A 10151-nucleotide genomic window follows, 5' to 3' on the forward strand; every position below is an offset into this window, starting at 1 on the left:
TAGAATACGAGAATCCTAGTAAATAACTAATAAGCTTTTTTCCTAGGTCTTCTATTCTACTCCATTTCTAGGGCCACCTCCTACAGTCAACGTAAGGCTCTGATACCATTTTGTAACGATCCGAACCCATGGGTCCAAATCTTCTGAGCTTTCTGTGCTATCCCTGGATCAAAAGCTAGCACACCCGGTACAAATATGAATATCAAGCACAAACGTCATTTTATTACATCGAAGATCCAAAGTTCAATTTATTACAACTCTCTCAGCTGAAGGCTGAGTTACATAGCGGAAGCAAATAACATAATAATAATCCTGAGCCCATCAGTCGCCACAAGGCTTGTTGAGTGTAGCTCCGTAGCCCTATCTCGTCACTCATCATCTGCACATGACACATACAGGTAAGTACTTTGAATGTACTTGCAAGTTGCAACAAGAGTGATAACAAATATTCATGCTGGGTTGGTGTCTAGGGTTTATTTGCGAAAAGCCAATTTTTTTCCTAGAATATAAACAAAATAAATAAAACAAGTTTTGATAAACATTTTTTTAAAACATAGAGTTTAAGTGAATACTTGGATATCCGCACCAAGATTCACAAAAAAATAATTTTCTCCTTCAGGTTGAAGTAAAACACCCCACTGTGTTTAACTTCCACCTAACCCTTTATAAAATAGCTTTGAGAAAAGAGAGGGGAGATTCTTCTTTAGTCCAAGTCTTCAGTTGCTCAAAATTGCCCGTAATCGGGGGCACGGCTAATCGATTAGGTTAAACCCTCTGTAGAGGTCGTACACGTTCCCCACATGACACAACCAACCCCGTTTACCGCTACACACTTGGGTGTACGACTAGGAGGAGATTGTGACGAAGCCTTTCCGTAACAGCCCCCTATACCTGACGAAGCCGCCCGCAACTTAGGCAATGAAAGCCCCTCTCCGATGGCGGTCCTGAGGTAAGGGTTTCCCGTTAGTACTAAGCTAAGCCAGAGCCCATAGTAGCATGTGGCTATACTGGAAGCTACATCAAACCGTACTTAGAAGATCTCATTCCCCTGGACGGCGGTCCCCACCAAAATACTGTGTGCAAGACCCTAGTCGGGCGCATTCACTGCAAGACCCTGATGGGCGCAATCACTTGTAGACGCTCCCGTCATACCATCCCGCCCAGGGAGTAGAAGTAAAAAAATAATGTAGTTTTTGCTTTTTCAAAATATTTTCTAAATCATTGTTCCAAGGGAACAAGTTTGTAATTTTCAAAATATTTGGTCCAGCCCCAACTACAAGCATGGCTAAGCGTATAGTCCAATAGCATTGGATCCTAGGGCTTTACTACTAGCAAATATTTGCAAAAACAACGAAATAAAACCCTACACATGCATACTACTTGCTTTGAAAGTCAATGCAAAATTAAACACGGGATAAATATGGTCAAGGTTGCAACTTGCCTTCTGACTCGCAGCAACACGGTTCTACCTCCTCGTAGAATTCGCCTTCGCACTCGTCGCAATCTAACGCAACAAAGTACTTAAGTAAGTCACTCCACATATCAAACATTAACATAACAAGTGATCAAGAAAAACCATCCAACACACAATTCATGCCAAACAACCCTAGCCAGTATATCCATATGATTCGAGTTTATGCACTTTGATAGGTTCCTATGTATGGTTTATAGTTCATGTTAATAAACTAATTAATAATCCTATAACTCTAAATTTTTATGACGACAACAACTAACCAGAAAGGTTTTCTACGGATAAATCTAATGGTTTTAACAATGAAACAAATTTTAGTTTAATGAGTTTATTAAACGATAATCAAAGGAGGTCAAAATTATGTATTGTGCTAAAACAGTAACTAAACCTTACTAAAAAAATATTCTATGAGTTCTAGCAGATTGGTATGATTCCAAAGACCAATTTTCATATCACTCACAGAATAAAAGATTCAGTAAAAATACTCAAATTATCATTTAAATCAAAACGAAATTTTAATTAGCGTAAAAGTGATATTTCAATTTTTTATAATAAACTAGAGGTCCTCAGCTATCCAGGGATATCTTATTTGTCAAATTTGGATAAGCGGTTTAAAAGATGTGATTTTTCTAAGTTGGGCTAAATTTCTGGAAAAGAAGCGAGGTAAGAAAAAGAGTCGCAACGTGGCAGAATTCTATAGGCTAATACTATTTCGTTTTTTTTACAGAAAGAGCGCTGGCCTCACCGGAGGAGTTGGCCGGCGATGGACAACAAACTTGGCGTGCTCTCGCTCGATGATGCGGATGTCTTCGGCAACGAAAGAGAGGTGGACGGAGTAGAGGAAGTCGAGGAAAACTTGCTGAACACCAAAACGCCCTTGGAACCGTCCTCTGGTGACCGTGATGCGTCGCCGGAGTTGGGCGGAGCTCCGACCAGATGCGTACTCCGGCTTAGTAAAACAAAGAATCGACATGTTAGGATGATGCCCAACGTCGAGATATGAAGGATGGAAGAGTTAGAATGTCTGCTTCACCTCGGACTCGCCGGAACCTTCCACGAACAGCACCAGCGTCACGCAACTCCGGTGAGCAATTCACGACGATGGGTAGGGGTATAAGCTCCCGAAGGAGAGGGGTTCGGGTAAGGAGAGAGTTGTGAGGGGAGGGGGCCTTTTATAGGATGCAGGGGAGGTCGGAACGTTGCAGGGCGTCGTCGGAATTATGGCGTCTTCATGGCGGCTGTTTCCGGTGTTCTAATGGCCATTAGGGCGCGGTTTAGTGCGGGTAACGGAAGAGTAGAAGTTAGGGCAGAGTGGGGGGTCCGTTCAGAGCGGATTTGGGGCGAGGTGGAGGAGGGGAGGGGTCGGGCGCGAGTGGGGTGCGGGCGCTGGCTCGTTGCCTGAGTCTGACGAGAGGTTGAGGACGACCGGGGTCATGAAGAGATTGAAGAAAAAGGAGGGAGAGAAAAAAAACAAAAGAGAAAAGGACCTGGGCCGTTGCTGCGTGCATTGTAGGTCCAACTCGTAGCGTTGTGCTCGTATGCGTAGCTAGCTTAGGAAATAAGAGTGGCTTAAGCCCCGTGAAAGTTAAAGGAAACATAAAATAACAATTTCACACAACAAACTTATTAGTTGGGGTCTAGAAAAAAAAAACTACGGACTTAACTTAGTTTGTGTGCACCTACTTATTTAGATGCCTTGACATAATTAAATTACTCAAAATGCAATATAGGGATAATATTCCTACTATTCGGTTAAATAGTAATATGCAAATTGCAATTTTGTATAGGTTGTCATTCTAACACTTTAATAATGAAAAGCAATCATAAACACTTAAAATTATTCAAATAATGATCAAATTACACAAAATGCTCATGCTCCAATATAACATTCCAAATTAAAAATTTGGGATGTTACAGAGTAGTACATATCCTTGTCGACCTACGAGGTTCGATAGCAACTTGATCCGAAGCTTCATGATCACTATCATTAACTTCCTATTCAATAGACGTAGGCGTCACAGAAAACATCTTTCTGTGTTGCATCACTCTCTGGTTGAAGTAAAGGTTCGACAACCTCATCAAGTTCTATCTTCCTCCCACTTAATTCTTTCGAGAAAAACTCCTTCTCAAGAAAGTACCCGTTTTTAGCGACAAAAAATTTGCCCTCGGATCTGAGATAGAAGGTGTACCCAACTGTCACCTTTGGGGTATACTATGAAGATGTGTTTGTCCGCTTTGGGTTCGAGCTTCTCCGGCTGAAGCCTTAAGCATCATAGCCCCAAACATTAAGAAATAATGACTTTGGTTTCTTGCCAAACCAATGTTCATACGACGTCGTCTCAACGGACTTAGATGGTGTCCTATCTAAAGTGAATGCAGCTGTCTCTAACGCATAACCTCACAATGAAAACGGTAGATCGGTAAGAGACATCATAGATCGCACCATATCTCATAAGGTTCGATTACGACGTCCGGACACACCATAACCCAGTGGTGTTCCAGGTGGCTTCAACTATGAAACAATTCCACAATGTCTTAAGTGTTTGCCAAACTCATAACTCAGATATTCTCATTGATCAGATCGTAGGAATTTTATCTTCTTGTTATGATGGTTCTTAACTTCACTCTGAAATTGCTTGAACTTTTCAAACGTTTCAGACTTGTGCTTCATTAAGTAAATATACCTATATCTACTCAAATCGTCAGTGAAGATGAGAAAATAGCGATATCCACCGCACGCTTCAATTCTCATTGGATCACACGTATCAGCATGTATGATTTCCAACAAGTCCACTTGCCCGTTTCATTGTACCTGAAAATGGGGTCTTGGTCATCCTGCCCATGAGGCATGGCTCGCATGTGTCAAGCGATTCAAAATCAAGTGACTCCAAACATCCATCGACATGGAGTTTCTTCATGCATCTTACGCCAATATGACCTAAGCGGTAGTGCCATAAGAAAGTGGTACTATCATTATTAACTCTACATCTTTTGGTGTGAACATGTGTATTATCACGACCGAGATTCAATGAACCATTCACATAGGGTGCATGACCATGAAAGGTATTATTCATGTAATCAGAATAACCATTATTCCCTAACTTAAATGAATAACCGTATTGCAATGAACATGATCTAATCATATTCATGCTCAACGTAGACACCTGATAACATTTATCTAGGTTCAATACTAACCCCGAAGGTAGATGGAGTGTGCGATGGTGATCTCATCAACTTTGGAAACACTTCCAACACACATCGTCACCTCACCCTTAGCCAGTCTCCGTTTAGTCTGTAGCTTTTGCTTCAAGTCACCAATAATAGCAATTGAACCGGTATCCAATACCCAGGTGCTACCAGGAGTACTAGTGAGGTACACATTAATAACACGTATATTCTTTGTTGAAGTTGCCAGCCTTCTTATCTACCATGAATTTGGGGTAATTCCGCTACCAGTGACCGTTCCCCTTACAATAGAAGCACTTAGTCTCGGGTTTGGGTTCAACCTTGTGTTCCTTCACTGGAGCGGCAACTGGTTTGCCATCCATGAAGTTTCCCTTCTAGCCCTTGCCCTTATTGAAACCAGTGGTCTTATTAAACCATCAACACTTGATGCTCCTTTCTTGATTTCTACCTCTTGCGGTCTTAAGCACCGCGAACAGCTCCGGGATCAATTCCATCCCTTGCATGTCATAGTTCATCACGAAGATCTAGTAGCTTAGTGATCGTGGCTAGAGAGCTCTATCAATCACTATCTTATATGGAAGTTTAACTCCCACTTGATTTAAGTGATTGTAGCACCCAGACATTCTGAGCACATGCTCACTAGCTGAGCTATTCTCCTCCATCTTGTTGGCAAAAGAACTTGTCAGAGGTCTCACACCTCTCAACACGGGCATGAGCCTGAAATCCCAATTTCAGCTCTTGGAACATCTCATATGTTCTATGGCGTTCAAAACGTCATTGGAATCCCGATTCTAAGCCATAAAGTATGGTGCACTAAACTATCAAGTAGTCATCAGGATGTGTCTGTCAAGTGTTCACAACATCCACAGACGACGTTGTAGGGGTTTGCACATCGAGCGGTGCATCAAAGAAGTAAGCCTTTTGTGTAGCAGTGAGGACACTCCTCGGACTACGGACCTAGTCCGCATCATTGCTTACAATATCTTTCAACTTAATCTTTCTCTAGGAACGTATTGAAACAGGGAGCTACAACGTGAGCTATTTATCTACAACATATTTGCAAAGACAATTTAGACTATGTTCATGATAATTGAGTTCATCTAATCAAATTATTTAATGAACTCCCACTCAGATAGACATCCCTCTAGTCATCTAAGTGAAACATTATCCGAATCAACTAGGCCGTGTCCGATCATCACGTGAGACGGACTAGTCATCAACGGTGAACATCTCATGTTGATCGTATCTTCTATACGACTCATGTTTGACCTTTCGGTCTTCCATGTTCCGAGGCCATGTATGTACATGCTAGGCTCGTCAAGTCAACCTAAGTGTTTCGCATGTGTCCCGAGGCCATGTCTGTACATGCTAGGCTCATCAACACCCGTTGTATTCGAACGTTAGAATCTATCACACCCGATCATCACGTGATGCTTCGAAACAACGAACCTTCGCAACGGTGCACAGTTAGTGGGAACACTTTTCTTGAAATTTTAGTGAGGGATCATCTTATTTAAGCTACCGTCGTTCTAAGCAAATAAGATGTAAAACATGATAAACATCACATGCAATCAAATAGTGACATGATATGGCCAATATCATTTTGCTCCTTTTGATCTCCATCTTTGGGGCTCCATGATCATCGTTGTCACCGGCATGACACCATGATCTCCATCATCGTGTCTTCTTGAAGTTGTCTCGGCATCTACTACTTCTACTACTATGGCTAACGCTTTAGCAATAAAGTAAAGTAATTACATGACATTTAAGTTGACACGCGGGTCATAAATAAATTAAGACAACTCCTATGGCTCCTGCCGGTTGTCATACTCATCAACATGCAAGTCGTGATTCCTATTAAAACAATATGATCAATCTCATACATCACATATATCATTCATCACATCCTTTTGGCCATATCACATCACAAGGCATATGCTGCAAAAACAAGTTAGACGTCCTCTAATTGTTGTTGCAAGTTTTTACGTGGCTGCTATAGGTTTCTAGCAAGAACGTTTCTTACCTACGCGAAAACCACAACGTGATATGCCAATTTCTATTTACCCTTCATAAGGACCCTTTTCAGCAAATCCGATCCGACTAAAGTGGGAGAGACAGATACCCGCTAGCCACCTTATGCAACTAGTGCATGTAAGTCGGTGGAACCAGTCTCACGTAAGAGTACGTGTAAGGTCGATCCGGGCCGCTTCATCCCACGATGCCGCCGAATCAAGATAAGACTAGTAACGGCAAGTAAATTGACAAAATTGACGCCCACAACTGCTTTGTGTTCTACTCGTGCATAGAAACTACGCATAAACCTGGCTCATGATGCCACTGTTGGGGATCGTAGCAGAAATTTAAAATTTTCTACGCATCACCAAGATCAATCTATGGAGTAATCTAGCAACGAGGGGAAGGAGAGTGCATCTACATACCCTTGTAGATCGCTAAGCGGAAGCGTTCAAGTGAACGGGGATGATGGAGTCGTACTCGTCGTGATCCGAATCACCGATGATCCTAGCGCCGAATGGACGGCACCTCCACGTTCAACACACGTACGGTTGGGAGACGTCTCCTCCTTCTTGATCCAGCAAGGTGAGAGGAGAAGTTGAGGGAAAACTCCGACAGCACGACGGCGTGGTGGTGATGGAGCTCGTGGTTCTCCGGCAGGGCTTCGCCAAGCACTACGTAGGAGGATGAGGTGTTGGAGGAGGAAGAGGGATGTGCCAGGGGAAGGGTGCGGCTGCCCTCTCTCTCTCCCAAACTATATATAGGGGGAAGGGAGGAGGTGGAGGCGCCCTAGGGTTCCCTAGGGGAGGGGCGGCAGCCACAGGGGAAACCCTAGATGGGTTTGGGCGCCCCCACCCCCTAGGAAACTTGCCCCCCAAGCCGGGAGGGCGGCTGTCCTAGGGGTGGCGCCCCCACCTCTCCTGGTTACGTGAGATGGGGTGGGATGGGCGCTCAGCCCCTTAGTGGGCTGATGTGCCCTCTCCCCTTGGCCCATAAGGCCCCCCAACGCTTGCCGGGGCCTCCGAAACCCCTTTCGGACACGCTGGTCATCACCTGGTACCCCCGGAACAATTTCGGACTCCAATACCCTTCGTCCAATATACCGATCTTCACCTCTGGACCATTCCGGAGCTCCTCGTCATGTCCGGGATCTCATCCGGGACTCCTAACAACCTTCGGTAACCACATACTATTTCCCATAACAACTCTAGCGTCACCGAACCTTAAGTATGTAGACCCTACGGGTTCGGGAACCATGCAGACATGACCGAGACAACTCCCCGGCCAATAACCAACAGCGGGATCTGGATACCCATGTTGGCTCCCACATGTTCCATGATGATCTCATCGGATGAACCACGATGTCGAGGATTCAATCAATCCCGTATACAATTCCCTTTGTCCAGCGGTATTGTACTTGCCCGAGATACAATCGTCGGTATCCCGATACCTTGTTCAATCTCGTTACCGGCAAGTCTCTTTACTCGTTCCTTAACACATCATCCCGTGATCAACTCCTTGGTCACATTGTGCACATTATGATGATGTCCTACCGAGTGGGCCCAGAGATACCTCTCCGTTTACACGGAGTGACAAATCCCAGTCTCGATTCGTGCCAACCCAACAGACAGTTTCGGAGATACCTATAGTGTACCTTTATAGCCACCCAGTTACGTTGTGACGTTTGGCACACCCAAAGCACTCCTACGGTATCCGGGAGTTGCACAATCTCATGGTCTAAGGAAATGATACTTGACATTAGAAAAGCTTTAGCAAACGAACTACACGATCTTGTGCTAGGCTTAGGATTGGGTCTTGTCCATCACATCATTCTCCTAATGATGTGATCCCGTTATCAACGACATCCAATGTCCATGGTCAGGAAACCGTAACCATCTATTGATCAACGAGCTAGTCAACTAGAGGCTTACTAGGGACATGGTGTTGTCTATGTATCCACACATGTATCTGAGTTTCCTATCAATACAATTCTAGCATGGATAATAAACGATTATCATGAACAAGGAAATATAATAATAACCAATTTATTATTGCCTCTAGGGCATATTTCCAACAGTTGTTTGCTCATGTGTTAGACCGTTTGTTTCTCCCTCATGGCGAATCCTTTATCTCTCCCTTTGTCCTCTGAGTTTGAAGTTCTTCACTTCAAACAAAGACAAGGAGAAAACTTAAAAGATGCTTGGTTTAGGATGATGGAATCTTATCGTAATTGTACCCTAGAGGTAAATTTTAGAATTTTACTTCGCAATTTTTATGTTGGACTAAATATGTCCCATAGACAACTCTTGGATGTCGCTGCCAATGGCAATTTTATCGAAATTTATCCCAGTATTGCGCATGAAATTATAGAGGGAATAGTAGGAATCCTACCCCAAAAAGAAAATGGATTACATCATACCCAGGAAGAGATGCAAGTTTTTGAGAAAATTTGCGAAGTAACGAAAATCTTACAAAAGTCTCTTGAACCTCTCAAAAGTGTTAGCGGAAACCTTCACCGCATGAATATGTTGATCACCCTTTGTAATAAGCGGTTGGATTCTTTAGATTTAAAAATTTCTGAATATGAAGGGAAACACAAAGAACCTCCCGGATTCGAGCATGACTCTGCTAAAAATAAAAAAAACCAAAGATGATGATACCTAGATCTATTCTTGTTTTTATGCCTAGCTAGGGGCGTTAAACGATAGCGCTTGTTGGGAGGCAACCCAATTTTACTTTTGTTTCTTGTTTTTTGTTCCTATTTAGTAATAAATAAATCATCTATATACTGCTATGATTGTGTTTTTTGTGTTTTAATTAGTGTTTGTGCCAAGTAAAGCCTTTAGGATCTTCTTGGATGATTGTTGTTTGATCTTGCTGAAAAAAACCAGAAAGTATGCACTCACAAGAATAATTTTCATTTTTACCAGAGAGCAATAAAATACCAATTCCAACTGCAGTAGATCAATATACAAATTATTTAGGACGTCCTAATTTCTCAAGATTTTTGGAGTTACATAAGTATTCGAAACCTACAGATTACAACAGACTGTTCTGTTTTTGACAGATTCTTTTTTTCGTGTGTTGTTTGCTTATTTTGATGAATCTATGGCTAGTATCGGGGGTATGAACCATAGATAAGTTGGAATACGGTAGGTTTAACACCAATATAAATAAAGAATGAGTTCATTACAGTACCTTAAAGTAGTGATTTGTTTTCTTATACTAACAGAGCTCATGAGATTTTCTGTTGAGTTTTGTGTTGTGAAGTTTTCAAGTTTCTAGGTAAAGATTTGATGGAGTTTGGAATAAGGAGTGGCAAGAGCCTAAGCTTTGGGATGCCCAAGTCACCCCAAGGTAAAATTCAAGGACAACCAAAAGCCTAAGCTTGGGGATGCGCCAGAAGGCATCCCCTCTTTCGTCTTCGTCCATCGGTAACTTTACTTGAGGCTATATTTTTATTCACCACATGATATGTGTT

General features: G+C 42.6%; 1 long non-coding RNA gene across 1 annotated transcript; it reads right to left on the bottom strand.

Moving 5' to 3' along the window:
• Window positions 1-202: 202 nt before the first annotated feature.
• LOC125555704 (uncharacterized) lies at window positions 203-2909 on the bottom strand. The gene is made up of 4 exons (XR_007304814.2): window positions 2505-2909; window positions 2217-2420; window positions 1442-1504; window positions 203-379 (listed from the first exon to the last, which is right to left on the bottom strand). It is a non-coding gene; the product is annotated as an uncharacterized LOC125555704 (long non-coding RNA).
• Between the last annotated feature and the right edge of the window lie 7242 nt (window positions 2910-10151).

The sequence above is a fragment of the Triticum urartu genome, chromosome 5A (genome assembly GCF_056163025.1).
Source record: "Triticum urartu cultivar PI428250 chromosome 5A, HENAU_Tu73, whole genome shotgun sequence".
Lineage (NCBI taxonomy): Eukaryota > Viridiplantae > Streptophyta > Magnoliopsida > Poales > Poaceae > Triticum > Triticum urartu.